Genomic DNA, 18,032 nt, shown 5'->3' with positions numbered 1-18,032 from the left:
CTAGAGATATACATGATAAATTAAGATTTTGAGATTCAATTGAGTGTTAAATCATGTTGCAATAAGTTTATTCGGATAACTTTCAAAAAGCCAATTCTGGCTATGAAAACTTCGTAAAATCTATACTAAGAATTTTTAAGATCGTCAGAACATCGAATGATTGAAATTTTAAGTATTTCTGGGATGACTCCAGATTTTCGAACCTGGATTCCATCTGAAATCATCTTTAAATGTTTGAGTTCAACACCTCATCAGCGTCCCGTCCAACCCCACCTATCCCACTCAAAAGTGCGTACGGGACGCCATTATATTGTGATTATGTGTGCGCTCATGTGTATTCAAAGCTCGGCCCTCGGCGATGATAAATTATTCAGGAGCAGCACAGAAACGCAAAATAGCTGACCCGTTTGAAAGTGGGAGCTGTCGTTGTAGAGAATGTCACACCTTTGATGAGCTACGAGCCGAAGAAACCGTGCTGTACTTCCTGGCTGAGCCACTTTTTGCTGATGTTGCGGTTGTCGGTTCATCAAATCTTGCCCTTTTTCTACCTTAATAAAAACCCCCACATGTGGGTCGAAAGGGGCGCTCTTTTTTGTCTTGTTATCGATATTTTTATAATAACACATACTTCTTGCCGAGCCACCGGCGTTCGGGTCGTGTGCCCGAAACCCTGCAGGTGCTGACATAATCGAGAAGGTTCCCCGGAAACATTAAACGCGGCGGCGACGGCGGTTGTGACCGGGGCCGGCCACAAGACACACAATGAACCCACAAAATATCCTGCATACATGGTGGTTCGATAATTCAATTTAAAATCAATCACCCCGTGGCCGGTTAACAATGGCCATCAGCGCCACCAGAGTCGGGGGTATCGATTTTCGCGACTCCGGTCTTGCGAAGGGGGACGACCCGACGCGCGCACGTACGACGCTAATAATAGCGCTGCTCATAACTTTGCGGACTCTGCGTTCTGTACAAGTGGGGAACCGGTTCTACCGGAACACGAAACTGGTATACGAGGGAGTCTGGGTTCTGCGACCTCCTGGTACGGCCAACCTGGAACGATATCTCGTGGGATGGTGGACCCTTATGCAAATGCAATTGTTGGGATTTATTTACCCCGGTGGAAAATGCAAATCTTGACAGAAATCCCTGGTGGTATTATAAATGTTGACATTAATCAGCAATTATGGCTTAGCTGTGGTAGGGAGGTTTGCGAAGATTTAGGTCGGGGTCATTTATAAACCGTGTTCGTATAGTCCGATGTAGGTGGATCTTCTGGAAAGTCACACTCCAAGGACAATCCCGTTTACCTCGTCAAACAAATCACTTCCACCGTACAAACAATTTTTTCAACGACTTCGTTATCTACACTCTGTCACCATAAAGCTTATCATACTTTCCATCGCAGTCCCCGTCCCTTGACACACTTGACCGTTAACTACACCACACAAACGAGTCTGATTTATCGATTCCCGGATGCAGTGTCCCTTCGCACTGCATCCCGTGAAGGGCAGCGATCGCAACTTCCGATAACGCTCTCTCGCTCGACTTGGTGTCCTTCTCATGATTTCTTCGTGTGGTGATCAACATCAGAACCCCTTGCTGAGGTGCTGAAAAGGGATACCCTGTGGAAAGATCCATCTTGCGAGATAGCGAGTACTGGAACTTGTCGTTACACTTGATACAGGGTCCTCGTGACTCAAGCGAATCTCGCCGAAGCTCGCACATTAATCAATCAACCCTTTTCACCGACTCCAAGTGTGGTAATTACGCGGTAGAACGTGGTCCGCGAAGAAACGGTACATAATTACAGGCCCCGCAACTTGGTCGACTAAGGTTTCGGTTGTCATTGAAGCGCCCCAAACAACGAGTCAACGAGGTGTGAAGTACGCAAACACTTGCTGATGGGAAGTTAATTTCATTCGAGGGACCCCGCGGTGATGAGCTATTGACCGCGCGTCGATTTCTGTGAATCAAGTGCTTGTATGCTAATTATGGTGGTGCCGGCGAACGTCGTGTGCGACTTCTGGGAACTGAATGGTGTATGGTTGCGGTCAATACTTTGGAAACTCTTTTTTATTTTCCTGTTTAGCCAAATATGATTGACACACTGATGTTGTGGAACGTGTACACACGTGTGTACAATGTGCGGAGATCTGATGGGAGGATTTCCTGGTTATTGGCGTTTAGACAGTCGCTTCTGCCGTGTAGAATAAGTATTTTGAAGAGTTGCGTAAGTTTGAGTTGGTTTTTGTGACGAAGAAGATGCAGTAGAGCAGTTCTCTACGGAATTGGTCTTTTTTCTTTAATTTTAATTTTTGTATTTTTTAATCCGGCTGAAACTTTTTTGGTGCCTTCGGTATGCCCAAAGAAGCCATTTTGCATCATTAGTTTCTCCTTATAATTTTCCATATAAATTTGGCAGCTGTCCATGCAAAAATGAAATTTGAAAATTCAAAAATCTGTATCTTTTGAAGGAATTTTTTGATCGATTTGGTGTCTTCGGCAAAGTTGTAGGTATGAATATGGACCACACTGAAAAAAAAAATGCTACACGGTAAAAAAAAATTTAGTGATTTTTTATTTAACTTTTTGTCGCTAAAACTTGATTTGCAAAAAAATATTATTTTTATTTTTTTTATATGTTTTAGAGGACATCAAATGCCAACTTTTCAGAAATTTTCAGAATGGGCAAAAAATCTTTGACCGAGTTATGATTTTTTGAATCAATACATTTTTTTTTCAAAAAATCGAAAACTGGTCGCAAAAATTTTTCAATTTTATTTTTTTATGTAAAATTAAATTAGCAATCAAAAAGTACTTTAGTGAATTTTTGATAAAGTGCACCGTTTTCAAGTTATAACCATTTTCAGGTAACTTTTTTGAAAATAGTCGCAGTTTTTCATTTTTTTAAATTAGTGCACATGTTTGCCCACCTTTGAAAAAAATATTTTTGAAAAGCTGAGAAAATTCTCTATATTTTGCTTTATTGAACTTTGTTGATACGACCCATAATTGCTGAGATATTGCCATGCAAAGGTTAAAAAACAGGAAAATTGATGTTTTCTAAGTCTCACCCAAACAACCCACCATTTTCTAATGTCGATATCTCAGCAACTATAGGCCGATTAACAATGTTCAAACATGAAACATTCGTGAAATTTTCTGATCTTTTCGAAAAAAATATTTTCAAAAATTTTAAATCAAGACTAACATTTCAAAAAGACCAAACATTCAATATAACGCCCTTTTGATATGATAGTCTTGATTTTTAATTTTTGAAAATATTTTTTTCGAAAAGATCGGAAAATTTCACGAATGTTTCATATTTTAACATTGTAAATCGGACCATTAGTTGCTGAGATATCGACATTAGAAAATGGTGGGTTGTTTGGGTGAGGCTTAGAAATCATCAATTTTCTTGTTTTTAAACCTTTGCATGGCAATATCTCAGCAACTAAGGGTCGTATCAACAAAGTCCGAAAAAGCAGAATATAGAGAATTTTCTCAGCTTATCAAAAATATTTTTTTCAAAAGTGGGCAAAAATGGGCACTATTCTTAAAAAATCAATAACTGCGACTATTTTGAAAAAAGTTACATTAAAATGGCTATAACTTGAAAACGGTGCCTTTTATCAAAATTTCACTATAGTACTTTTTGATTGCAAATTCAATTTTACATCAAAAAATGAAATTGAAAAATTTTTGCGACCAATACTTCGATTTTTTGAAAAAAAATTGTATTGATTCAAAAAATCATAACTCGGCCAAAGATTTTTTGCCCATTCTGGAAATTTCTGAAAAGTTGGCATTTGATGTCCTCTAAAACATATAAAAAAAAATAAAAATAGTTGTTTTTGCAAATCAAGTTCTAGTGACAAAAAGTTAAATAAAAAATCACCAAATTTTTTTTACCGTGTATCCTTTTTTTTTCAGTGTAGTCCATATCCATACCTACAACTTTGCCGAAGACACCAAATCGATCAAAAAATTCCTTCAAAGGATACAGATTTTTGAATTTTCACGTATCATTTTTGTATGGCCAGCTGCCAAATTTGTATGGAAAATTATATGGACAAACTAATGATGCAAAATGGCTTCTTTGGGCATACCGAAGGCACCAAAAAAGTTTCAGTCGGATTAAAAAATACAGAAAAAATCGAATGACCGAAATCTCAGAGAATTGCTCAGTAGATTTCAGAATTCTTGGGTTCAAAACAAGTAATCTACCTTGTTAGAGAAGCTACCCTGAATCCCTCTTCCTGAAGACTCTTGAACATCAAATAAAATCACACTATAAATAGCACCAAGACTACTAATCATCTTCACCTTCCTCGCTAGTTCAATCTCGAGATGTTGTTTACTTCCATCTATTTCCATCCCAAAACATGCAAATTCATCGGCCTTAACCGTGTGCTCCTCTGCCAGGGCACGGACCACCATTTATCAAAGTCAGTGCTCGACAGCGGACAACATTGCACACGCAGGGGTTGTAGAGAGAGGTTGCTGTTGTTGTCGATCGGACTGTGACCCGCAACAAACGGTATACCAAACGACTCACTTCCCGATGTCCTAATTTGGCAATACCTTAATAATCATCCACGAACAACGGTGTCAGGTGTGTGCAAATAGTTCGCCTCACGACTGAATCGAGCACGACGTGGGTATCCTTCGCGGGCAGATACGTAATAAAAATCCCAAAGGGTCGGCTACGCCGCCGGCCGGTGTCTCGAGTCTCGAAGGACCGCCGAAGGGTTATAATTAAAACATCTGACCTACCCCCGTTTGCGGACGTGTTCAACGCTGAACGTGCGAATCCTTGCACGGCATCCTTCCGGGAAGTCCCGTTTTGGGAAAGTGGAAAATAGGTGGGGGCTCTCGTAGACCCTGGTAAAGTCATGAATCAAAGTCGCACGTTTCGCAACGGGGCTGATGAGAAGAGGGAACCAACGCGTTGGTTCAAAAGGCTATCTTCTAAGACCCACGAGGAGGTACACGTTCGCCGAGCGCCAAGATTAAGATATTACCGGTGATGGATAGTGCATTAGCAATTGCAAGTAGCGTTTTCACCAGGGGGGAGAAGCCTAAATAGCATGGAAATAAATTACTGCTGGCGTGCTACCAGAGTTAACGCGGAAAAGTGTGGTTGTGGAAACGAGACTTCAATTAGCGTAACCGTGAACATTAACCAGGGGGGTTGGCTAAGCGACGTTTTAAGCGTTGCAAATGGGCGACCTGTTGATTAAGATCGTGAGTTGGCACATCTGTCACGAAGGATGCCCTTTAAGGACATAGCCGAGATGAACTTGACAATTGATTCTTGAAATATTTCAACAAGGAAGTCCAAACATTTTTGGAATTCCGGGTCTGCCCCGTTGCAGTTGCACCAAACACTTCTTCAAGCGTAGACCAACTGCAGCGCCCAAACCTGTCTATCAAGCGATACACCAAAAATTGACAAGCCGACAGGCCAAGGTCGTTTTCATTGACTCAAACATTGCGGCTCGGACCGCTCAATATCAATCATAAAAGGCGGACAGCTGCTCGGGTCGCGTGTGTGTTTTTAATACGATTTAAATTTGTTTTGGGGAAGGTTCGATCCATACAAAGAGCAAACATGTCTCGCGTCTAATGTCACAGCAGTTTTAGGCAGTTGTTGGACGACTTCAAAAGAGAGCCTATTTTTAGGAGGGGGTTCCGCAAACAGGTTGAACTTGTAACGCCCCGTTCACGTATTTATTGGACTTGAAAAACATGATTCGCGCGGAGATTTATGGCTGGGCAGGTTGATCGACCTTCAACGATCGGCAATAGATCACGAATTGCTATACGTGAAGATTGGTTGGAAGTTGGAACACCTGGTGAGTGTCAAATCTAAATGTCACACCGATTTGAGAAGATAGCAGGTACAGTCAAGACTCGCTTGTCCGATGTTCTTTGCTTCGGATATTCAAATCATGATTCATGATTCGATTTTTTAAGTTTCTTCGAAGACTTTTGAACTATCAAAAAATCAAATAATCGAGTCAGGACTGTGTAGTAAAATATCAAGGTTCTAATAAAATTGTTGAAATTTCTTTGTTTTGACGAAGTATTTTCATTCAATATTGTGATTTGTATGACAGAGCGTTTATTTTGTTTATCAATAACTTATTTGAGTTAGCCACTCAACAAATTAAATATCAACAGCTACTAATAGTCACATTTTCAGGTGGCCCCAGCTGTCAAAACTATTGCTCTATTCCGGAGACAAATGAGATAAAAACCCATAAAACGCCAACCAATAACCAACAAACTTGCCAATCGATGGCCGCACCACAAATTCCCTGTTCGGTGGCAATCCATTAATCTTACTCCGTTGAGTTCAGCAGCAGTAGTGCAACCGACCGTAAAGTCCGACCAACCAAACGGTGCATTCCGTTCATGACTCGCGACGACGGTGAGAATTTTATGCAATTCACATATTTTCGTAGTGCGAGTGCATGTCGGTGGGAACCCTTGCAACGAGTCCCCAGACATTCAAATTAGACGAAAAACGAGGGGCCAATTTTGAGGGCTCACGTGTGCAAAGGTTTGAGGGGTCGTTCAGGAATTACTTCACTGAATGATTTTGAAGAAGTTAACATAATTTCCAAAAAGTTATTTCCAAAGAATTTAGTTAAATGTCGACGTAACTTGTGGACGACCCCCAACTGTCCCAAGGGCCCTTTTTTCGAGTGGTGTGTGCGCCCTCAACTCATCGAAATTGATTCCCCCGAAAACAAGGGTGCACCACCGTTCGCGTGAGAAAGTCGCCGTAAAAGTATGTGTTCGAATAATTATTATTTACTTTTATTATTCACATTTACGCATCATGAATTTCTCATTCCGGCCCCTTCTCGATTAGAAGATAGCGACAGCGAGGGGTTAGGCAAAGTGCAGTCAGCGATGCATGCGCAAGGGACTGCAGGGCATTAGGCCCCATGTGACAGCTTATGGAAATTTCACACGCCCAACGCAGTTGACGTTTCGTCATCGTTCAGGAAATGTCAACAGGGGAATGAAATACAGAGTGGTTGCGTGTGCCGCGTTAGGGTTGACCCCTAGTTGGGAAAAAAATTATTTTAAAATTTAAAAATTAGTCAAAATACTTAGATAGTGACAATCAAATCTATAAATACATTTTCAAGAGCTAAAATAAAATACTAAAAATATCAAGAACCACCCTAATACATAGAGTTTGGTGCATTGCTTTCGCGCCTTCAATTAAGGTGATTGCCACCATTGCAGGCTAACGAATGCCAGAAGTGGCCAATTTCTCTCATCTAGTAAAGAGTGTAAATTGCACTTGCTGTGATCAATCACACTGCTGTCTGGGCCTGCAGTGCATGAGTCAGAATGTCTGAATATGCCCTTTCAATGCTGCAGTAGTGCAGCGGATGATAGCGTTTAGCTTGTTTTGTTTATTTTTGTCTTTTTATATGATTGAAAAATTCCCACATGCGGTTGTCGTTTGGACTGCTTTATGACTATTTGGAAAAGGGAATCGTGGATAAAACTGAATGGAGTGAGTTGTTTTTATTCAACACAGCCTCCCGCTCAGAGCGAAATTGAGTTTTGACGTTTTACTTTAAAAAACAAAAACAAAAACAAAAACAAAAACAAAAACAAAAACAAAAACAAAAACAAAAACAAAAACAAAAACAAAAACAAAAACAAAAACAAAACAAAAACAAAAACAAAAACAAAAACAAAACAAAAACAAAAACAAAAAAAAACAAAAACAAAAACAAAAACAAAAACAAAAACAAAAACAAAAACAAAAACAAAAACAAAAACAAAAACAAAAACAAAAACAAAAACAAAAACAAAAACAAAAACAAAAACAAAAACAAAAACAAAAACAAAAACAAAAACAAAAACAAAAACAAAAACAAAAACAAAAACAAAAACAAAAACAAAAACAAAAACAAAAACAAAAACAAAAACAAAAACAAAAACAAAAACAGAGTCCAGAGTCCAGAGTCCAGAGTCCAGAGTCCAGAGTCCAGAGTCCAGAGTCCAGAGTCCAGAGTCCAGAGTCCAGAGTCCAGAGTCCAGAGTCCAGAGTCCAGAGTCCAGAGTCCAGAGTAACTAAATTTTTAAAATTTCCAGGTAAAGTCAAGATTGAGATGAACATCTGGCAAGATTCAAGCAGCAAATTTAAGACAAAAACAAGTCCGTCACGATCGCAGAACTCGACAATCCAGGAAGTGGTAATTAAATTTAATTCCATTTCTTCGGAACGCCATTTCTCATCGCCGCAAATTAATCCCCATTGCAAGTACATAAATTACCTCTCGACTTTGTGCAACCCGATCCGGCGGCAGCGGGAGGTTGACAGAATTTCCTCTAGCCAATTTCGATGACCGCAGGTCGTTCTTGTTTTGGCTTCTTTGTGGTAGCAGCAAACCCCGGATCGTCATAAATTATTTTCGTCTGGGGTGGCGCTCAAGAGGCTCGAATGCTCGATTTGACGTGAAATGAACCTTCTTGTGGCCGCATTTTGCTGTTCCAGACACTGCGACCTTTTTTTCTCTCTTGTTTATGCATTCTGTCGTCGAAGGAATAATTCTTGGTGCCTTTTCGCGCGACTTGACTCCTATGTGACGGTTTGGCACAAGGGCTCGCGGTGATTAATTGCCGGCTCCATCTGGGTTCATAAATCGAATCGGATTTAAATAAACAAACAATCAACTTTAATCGTTGGTTTTATAACCTGTATTAACTGTTCTGGGAAACCCGTTACCGGGCGGCAGGTGGAAAGCCTAACCTCCGTGAAATACTTTTCCCTATGCCGTGAAAGTACTGAATATCCGGTGGTTGCACAGTGGAACCTCGGTAGTTTGACACTTTTTAAACTGTACCTTGAAGAGTTGTCACTATCCAACTACCAAGGCTTTACTGTACCACGCGACAACGACCTCTCAACAAGCTTAGTCAGCGAGACTGCAGCGCGTTGCGCTGTCCAAACAAACCACCTAAAACTTAATGAGCAACCAATTACCATTCATTATCAACCATTGTTTACCGGCTGTTTATGGTCAATGGGCGTTGGTGAGGCTGGTGTGAATGTCTCATTGTGTCGCGTTTGCTTTTGGACACTCGGCACTATACACAAAAAGCTTGTCCAAAAAAATATCACACTAAGACCTGAACCCGCTAATTAGTTGCAGACGAAAGTTTATGAATATTTAATGTGACTGTCGCGAGGGAATCGATTTCTCTCTGCAAGTTTTTCAGGTGTATACCTTCAAACTTGTCAACATTCTTGGTATTCCAGCAAGTGTTGTCACAATTCATCGATCAGCAGAAATTCTTCCTTTTCTATCCCCAGAATACCTCGCCCGAAACTTCAAAGCGATCGCTAATAGATGGTCCAACATGGTAATGAATCTAACCTCGCGAGTTTTGCGCCGAAGAAGAAGCAGTCAAGAATTTGTTTACATCGCCGAATATACACAACAGCCAAGCCGTGGTTCAGTCCAAAATTAGCTCCTCAGGTGTGTGTTGTGGTGTTTGGTTTGGTCGAAAGTAGGTCATTACTCTTTAGGGGGGTGGATTCTTGGAAGAATTTATGGAAAGTTAACGTAACTTGATGCTATTGTTTCTAGTTGTGTGACTATTTTTTTAATTGATTTCTTAATCAGAGAGATTAATAACATAACGCATATACAACTACAAACATTAGCGTTTGCTACGGTATGTCCACGCATTCTTCTTCCCCTGTAGATTCTGTGAAATGTGATCCGTTTTCTGAATCCTCTCTGCGGTAAACACAACGCAGTAGGACTGGCCACTTTAATTTTTGAAATACATTTTTGGGTGTTCTCTGATGCAATTATTAATAATGACAAGAAATGTGCTTGGGACGTTATCTTATCACAAGACTTTCCAGCATGCTTTCATCGGACTGGCTGCGTTTGTGTTAGGTTAGATTAGATTAGAATTGATTTCTTAATCAGAGAGTTGTTGCCATTGTAATTCGTCCACAAATCTTATTGTTCGTTAAAGATGTAATTAAAGCCAACTCAATTTTCAACCCCTAGAATTTAGTCCTAAATCCCAACCGTTAATACTTTTCTGAACATCTGCCAGAAACTGCCAGTAACTACCGGACCGGGACTCATGTTTTCACCTCCAATAAACGCCTCCGTGCGGGCCATAAACGCCCTAATTAGTTTGTTTACACCCGAAGTTGGCGAACGCATCCCGAAAAACTATGCGCTCACGCGCTCGGAGAAAGATCCAAAAGGAATTCTCCAGAACATGAGCTCGCGCGGCATAAGTCTGAATATCTTCTCCTACTTGCCCTTTTGCTGCTATGCTGCACTCGCTATAGATCTGCTCTGCATGCATCTCTGCTCGAAAAAACAGTTTATTTTCGTTCACCAACTCAACATACATGTCATCTGCAGTCACAACTCTACGGTGCTGTTGTTGTCGCCATCGTATTCGTCATCACGTGTTGTAGAGTTGCTTAGTCAAGTTCGCTTCCCAGTTGGATGCACACTCCTTCTGCTTCAGAGCGGCCAAACTCCACGCTCTAACGCTCCTTTAGGTTCTCCTACTCCTCTAACGGCGCGTGTGTGTGTGTTATTGCATCTTGTTTACGCCCATAAATATCCTCAAGTGAGTCACACACAACGGCGGTTTGAGCCGATTCCTCGTTATATCCCCGGGAATTGTGTTGTTATTACAATGTGGAAAAGTGAATGAAATATTGCTTAATTGTCTAGCCTTTTGTCAACAGAAGAATCGGGCTCGGCCAAAGGATCCCCGGTTGGACCATGATTATTAGGTTTTGCAGTGCAGTCGTCTGGAACGTCGGACGTAACCGGGTAGCATGGTGTGGGTGGTCTCCGGTGCATGATGAAAAGGCTTCTATTGTGTGTCGGTTACGGGACATTTGCTTGATTGTCTCAAGTGGGTAAATAGTGATTTAGTCTGTTTAATGTTTAATTGATTTCAAGTGGTGACACTCGACTCAGGCTTAAAGGATTCAAAATTGACTTCAAGATATGTTCTACCAAGTTGACTGTTACTCAATATCAACGTAATTTCTCACAGATTCCTCAAATCAGCCATAAATCAACTACCCTAATTCAATTAACACCAGGTCAGTTCGGGCAATTGCCAAACGCCAATCTGCTCGCATCAGCAGAGACCGGTGTCCCAAGTGGTGACTTCTTAATTTTATGAGGTCACACGACATCATCGCGCCAACGTCAGTTTGGAGGAAACGGGAAAAAGTTATGATTTATTAGGACCCGGTGTGTACCGGGATGTGTGGGTTAGGTTAGGGTTGGCGTGTGTGCGGACATATCTTTCGCTAATGGGTAGACACACCACACGGGCATCAGCTGTTGGTGGTTTGGGAAAGAGGTCAGCATTGGAGCGTTCTGGGAAGTGTGTTTTATGGTTATGGGTTCGGCAACGATAGTTGTGTGAGTTGATTTTTTATATCTTGGCCAAATCAGAAGTATTAAGATTTTGCCCTTTTTAAATGATACATGATGAGACAAATTCACAGAAATAATAATTGTGACATTGAACTTCAGAGTAATTTTTTGCCAAGATATCGTCAATTGAAAAATGAAAGCAATTGGGTAACTCTGAGGAATATGTATGTTACAATTTTCTGCACCGCAAAAACTTTTTTTTCTCGCAAAAATAAAATTTTCGTCAGTACTTAGAAATTTTGGAAATCAATGATTGCAAAACAACTTGACAGGTGTATGATGCATTTTAAAACACTTGTTTCATTCAAATGTTGACACCGTGGCCTGTAATTTTAATTTTTAACTTTTTTTTTATTTTTTTTTGCTTTTTCACTTTTCTGTATTTTTTTTAATGCAACGCAGTAGGCCTGGCCGCTTTTATGAGTGTAATACGTTTCGGGGATGCTCGAATGTACTGCAATCATTAATATTGACAAGAAAGAACATGTGGCGTAATCTAATCACATGTTCTTCCAGGATGCTTTCTTCGGACTGGCTGCGCTTGTGTTTGATTAGATTAGATTAGATTTTCACTTTTCTGTATTTTTTTTTATAATACTGAAATTTTCACAGAATATTATATTTTTCAAAAGTACTAAATTTTTCAAAATTTGCAGTATTAATATGTATCAAACGAAATGAAACTTTATATGCTTTTTCACTTTTCTAGATTTTTCTGGAAAATCCTACAATTTTCACAAAATACCGTAATTTTTCGAAAATACTCAAATTCATTTCATTAAAATCGTGTATGCTTTATATAAAATTTTGCTCCATTTGATACCCAAATTGCAAATTATGGAAATCTAAGTATTTTAAAAAAAATACGATGTTCTGTAACATTTTCAGTGATTTACATAAAAAATAATAAAGTGAAAATGTAGAAAAAAATTGCATCCTTTGCGAATTTTGGAAATTTTAGTATTTTTGATAATTTGCAGAGCTATCCAATTTTTTTTTCAAAATGGATAAGAATTTTTGCTTTTTCAAATTTAAGAAATAAAATTGTTTTTTGAAAAGTTAAAACTGAAATGGGTCAAAACATGAAAACAATCAATTTTTCATTCAAAAATAGCCTTAAGAAAAGATAACATGTATTTTCGAAAAAATCCAATCATAACCTATATCTTTGGGACTATTCATAAACCACGTGGACACTTTTTTGGGAATCTGTTACCATCCCCCCCCCCCTCGTGGACATTTGTCCATATAAAAAAAAATCTTTTTTGTATGGATCGTGGACAATCACCATACCCCCCCCCCCCAAAGTGTCCACGTGGTTTATGGATGGTCCCTTTAACAAAATATCGATCAGAAAATCCCCTCAAGCTACGGATTTTCAAAAGATTCAAAAGAGCATTTTTTATGGACCGTTGGACTATATGTACTATTTCTTTGTACTATCAAGTATTTTTATTGTGGAACAACTACATAGAAAAAAAAACTTCAATTTTGGAAGATTGCAATATTTCTGTTTTCTGTTTCAAAAAAACTCAGAGTACGTTATTCAAAAATGTAAAGCAGAAGAGCCCAACCTCCGGCCCAAGACCTTTTTCAAATATTTTTCAATTACTCTAAAAGCAGTTCGTGAAATATCGAATAAATAATGTGTGTGTCTATTATTTAAGAGCGAGTTTTCGCATTTCAACAAAAACTCTTTAGCTTATTCAACACAGAAAAAAATGGTAATATTCATCAGAGAATGATGACATATTTTTCGTATTATTACATCAGGAACTGGTGAATTTTCATCAGGTTTACATTTTTTTAGGTTAAATTACTTTAAAATAATAAATAATATTCGACAGCCAAATTTTCAACCTTCCAAAAGTAGGGGCTTTTGGAAGGTTGAAAATTTTGGTTGTTGAATATTACTTATTTTAAAGTAATGTAACCTTAAAAAAATGTGTAAAAAACTTCTATGTTTACTTTTAAAGAAATCTAAGAATACATACTAAGAATAAGTCTAAACTGGATTTCCATAGATTTTTTGTCTAAGGAACAATGTTTTCATACAACGAAATATTCCAAAAATAGTTTAGAACAAGCAATTTGCGATTTAATGAAAAAAATCCTGCCTTCATAGAAAATTTTATATTTTAACATATTTTGCTCTAAATTTTTTTTAAATACTTTCAAATTACCCCGTATTTCACTTCAAATCATAGTTATTGGTCTCCCTAATAATGTTCTGTATTCATATTGATCCAGGAAATCTTAATTTTTCATTGGCAACATGGCAACATTTAAAGATTTTTTGCGTGATTTTTTTAAAGAAGGTCTCTCTTCGCAACCCGTTAAAAAATAACAGTCAAAATAAATACCATGATAGGTTTTAGCTTTCTGAACAATTTTGATTTGAATATGGATTTTGTGTGACTTCAGTGCCAAAATACAGTCATTTTAGTAAAATAAAAATGGCAAATTATCAGCATAATTTTATTACTTTCACTTTTTCAACTGCACAGTAACAAAAAGGATTTTTCTTTTAAAAAAATGAAAAAAATAGCTTTTTGTTGAAATTAACCTTTTTATATAAAAAGGCTTTATTCAACCAACCAAATTTTCAACTTTCCAAAATTCAACATTTTCAACTGTTTACTGCCAGCATGTTTATTCTTCCAAACCTTTTGCATTATTTAAATACAGCAATTGACTAGCAAAATCAATAACTTTCATTAGCTTGAATAAGAGACGTAAGCTTCATTTAGAAGAAGGCAATTTCAACTATAAAGCGGTTAGTTGAAATTGCCTACATTAAAATCCTTTTTTATTTTTTTTTTTCTAAAAATTTCACGAAATGCAAAATTACGTGGCTCCAATTGGAACTTATCTCCAAAAAATGCAAGAATTTGTTCCAGCATATTTCTCTCTAGCTATTCCAATCCAAGCCAAATCTGTTGAATACCATCATAATTAACTCGCAAAAATATTTCCGCTCACCGCACAAAACAATTCCAAACAACGAACTCAACTCAACGCTCCAGCACCAATTTGGGAGGTTGTTCTTGCTCAACGCTACAGCACTCACCCCCAAATTTACAACTCCCATAATACTTACTTTCAGATCACCTTCGCGCAGCACCTCAGGCTAAAACGGTAGCAACTGAACCATCTTGGATTCAGCTAGAATTCGTAGCATAAATTTCTACTCCGAAAAACAGAAAACAAAACAAATACGAACCGCTGGTGCCTTTACCTAATCGCTGCATCACAATAAATTTCATCGACCAAACGCAGCTTTCGAGGTTGTGGAAATCCTCGGCCAAGGTAAATCCCGAGGACAAAGCTGTGATATAATCCACCGGGAATCGCCTAGTCACGTTCCCTGACTGCTCCACAGAGGAAGTAAAGTAAGAAGAAGAAGCTTTCCGAAGAGCTTTCAGCTTACGCAACTTGGTGGATATTATTCTGGGGGGAAAAAGAGGTGCTCTGGTTGATACCCCAATCGATCCGGAATAATCCTCCAACCCAATTAGTGGTGGGGGAGTGGAAAGGGCTCGGAATTTTCCTTCAAGTGGAAAACCCCCATTTCGAATAAATAAAAAAAGAAGAAGCAAAGTGACATTGTGAAAAGTGATTTTTAATTAACCTCCAGGGGGGAGCAACGAATCCAGACGACACAAGTTGAGCAAACTTTGACAGCGATTTGCTCTTTCCAGCAGAAAGAAAAGCTCCTGGGGGAGGATCAAGTTTTTCTCTCACTCGAATGGCAGCGCCGAAGGAAAAGTGTGCATCGCGAAAATTGCTAAAAGTGCAAAATTACGAGTGTTTAATTTTTAATCTACCAAATCCGACAAGCGAGCAGTGATTTTAGTGTGAGAAAGCAAAGAAAAAACGCGAAATGTTTTACAATAGAATTAGAAGATAAGTTTGCCCGAAACGAGCGAAAAGGAGTTCCAATTCTAATTAAACTTAAATTGAGTTTAGCCTGGGGGAGATTGCATCAGAGTGAAGAAAAAAAACCCGCAAAAAAAATTAAAGAAGAAGGAGGATAATAAGTTTCACGGTTGACGGCGTTCATGATAGCGTATTATGATGGTGGAGAAAGCGGAAGGATTCTTGTTCCGGAAGCCGGTTTACCAGTACTTCCAGTATCTAGAAACAACGTGAGTATAAAAGAAGAAGAGGGGGTGCAAGCTGTGAGAAACTTTTGAACACCGATTGCATATTAAATGAGTTGATAAGTTTGATCGGTTTCAAAATTTCCTGACATTATGCAAGGAGCTGAAAAATGATCAAACCATCAACATTCTGATGTGAAATTTTTAACCATCTCGAGATATGTTTTTTCTCATTAGTGTTTCTTCTAGATAATTCTTTCTAAAATTTTCAGTTTTATAATATTTTTTCAAATAAATTCCCCTAAGCTGTTATTATTATTTTATTATTCCTTAAAATGTTTTACCTAATCAAAAAAGTTAACGTTATATTTCTGAATACCATCTTTAAAAACTAATTAATAATTAGGTTTAAAAAACGCTTATTTGTTGTTATTATTGTGCTTTTTGTTTCTTCAAAATATGAATTATAAGCAAAGTTAATCTAGATAAAATGTACGGGTTTACTATAAAAGTTTTGGAAAAATCACATTATAATCAATTTTAGATCTCCAAAGGGAACGAAAAAGTGATTGGTTTTCTTTTTATAATATTCTTAAATTTAAGAATTATTTTTAATAAACAAAATTTTACTTTGGATTAATCTGATTAAGTTTGTAATAAAAAAAATCAAATAAATGTATTGAAAAGTGTTTTGCTTTATCCGGTAATCATGGAAAGCTGAAGTTTAAAAATAATTGACTTGACTTCTGCCAACTCACATTTAATCGGAAAAATGTTTGCTTGAACTTAGTCCTAAGGGACAATGTTGGTATGTATTTACTTTATTAAATTTACATAATATGGTTAACAGTTTGCAACTATTAAACCAATTTTCAATTTTTCAATTAATTTGAATGCCAAGGTTTTATTAATACTTATTTGCAAACTTGTGTTGCTCTTGATTTAAATTTGGTGTTTTGATTTATCAGATTTGATATCCATACCCCCAACCTGTATTTCTTTTGTTTAGAGACGCTTTTCAGAGAAAAAAAAATGATTTAAGCTTTAAGCTCAAAACTTCATCAAAACTGGTTATATCTATCTTTATTATTTTGTGAAGCTTTTTGAAATGAATGAAATGTTCATATTATTTAAAATATTAACATTCGTTCGTTTTAGGCAAATTAATTTTTTTTCTGTTTTTTTTTTTTATTTTTAAGAAATATTTTGACTACTGTTTGAAAATGTTGTTATAAAAATCATGATTTCACTTGTTTAAGATAGGTAATTAATTTTTAATTTTAGTAGTTTTAGTTTGAATTATTTTGTTGACTTTTTAATTTTTTTACGGCCAAATATACTTAATCACTGAAATATTTATCATTTGCATATTTTGTGTGTGTGTTTTTTTATTAATATTTTTGTTTTTTTTTATGTATTTCGAGTTTAGCGAAAAAAAAACTCTGTAACATATCAATTTAAAAAAAAATATTTTGAAAAGGCGACTTAAGTCAAACCATCAAAAACTACACTCGTTATATTTTAAAAATATAAGAGTTGGTTGGAGCTTTTTTAAATAACTTCAAAAAAATCAACATTGGTAAAAAATATTGTCCCAAAAAATCACGGACATTTTTTTCAACAGTAGCTAATGATTGTTAAAAAAAACCTGGAAAAAAATTGACATAACTTTTTTTTGTTCTAAAATTTTTAAAGTGCGATAAGCTTGAGCAAGAGCCTAAATAACCTTTTGATGCTTTTTACTACATTTTTTTTTAATTTGAGATGGTAGCAAGGGTCCTGACTGCTCCAAAAAGACTCAGTCACTCGCGAGCACAAATCTAGAACGACGAAAAACTGCTCTGATGTATTCCTACCGTTTGTCACTTCCAAACCAATCGCTACCGAACACTCTCTCTTTGCTCTCCCTCTCATTCAAATCGGGTAGTACAGCGAATGGTTCGGAGAGAACGATTTCGTTAAGTCGCTCAATGCTGACTGAGAATACTTTGCGATCGGCTTAGCTTTGGTCATTTAAGAAATTGCTTAAAATCAATGATATCAATATTATTTTTTGCAATTTTGTAGTTTACACAACATGAAAGACACATTTGGCTGCAATTTAAACCATAAATACCAAATTCTAATTGACGGCAAACTGTGGTAGTGCAGGCCAAATGAGCACCGCGTTGGTATTTTTTTGGCTCTCTCCTCTCTGAGCAGATTCGTGTATGACTCGGGTTGACGGACGGAGTAGAAAGAGAAATTCAAGAAGTATTTGTTTCGCTGAGTGAGCTATTGAGCAAGCCGCTGGCAGAGAGCGAGTAGTGTTCGCTCGCGAATGGTTGCCTGCTCCAGTCGGCAAAGATTCATTCGGTGATGAGTGAGTGATTTCTGATCTTTGAACTGAAAATCAGGACCCTTGGATGTGAGATTTCAAAGAAGCCCGAGGGACAAAAGCTTTTTT

Source organism: Culex quinquefasciatus, chromosome 2 (genome assembly GCF_015732765.1).
Source record: "Culex quinquefasciatus strain JHB chromosome 2, VPISU_Cqui_1.0_pri_paternal, whole genome shotgun sequence".
Lineage (NCBI taxonomy): Eukaryota > Metazoa > Arthropoda > Insecta > Diptera > Culicidae > Culex > Culex quinquefasciatus.
The sequence above is the reverse complement of the archived record's forward strand: the minus strand, read 5'-3'. Positions refer to the sequence as shown.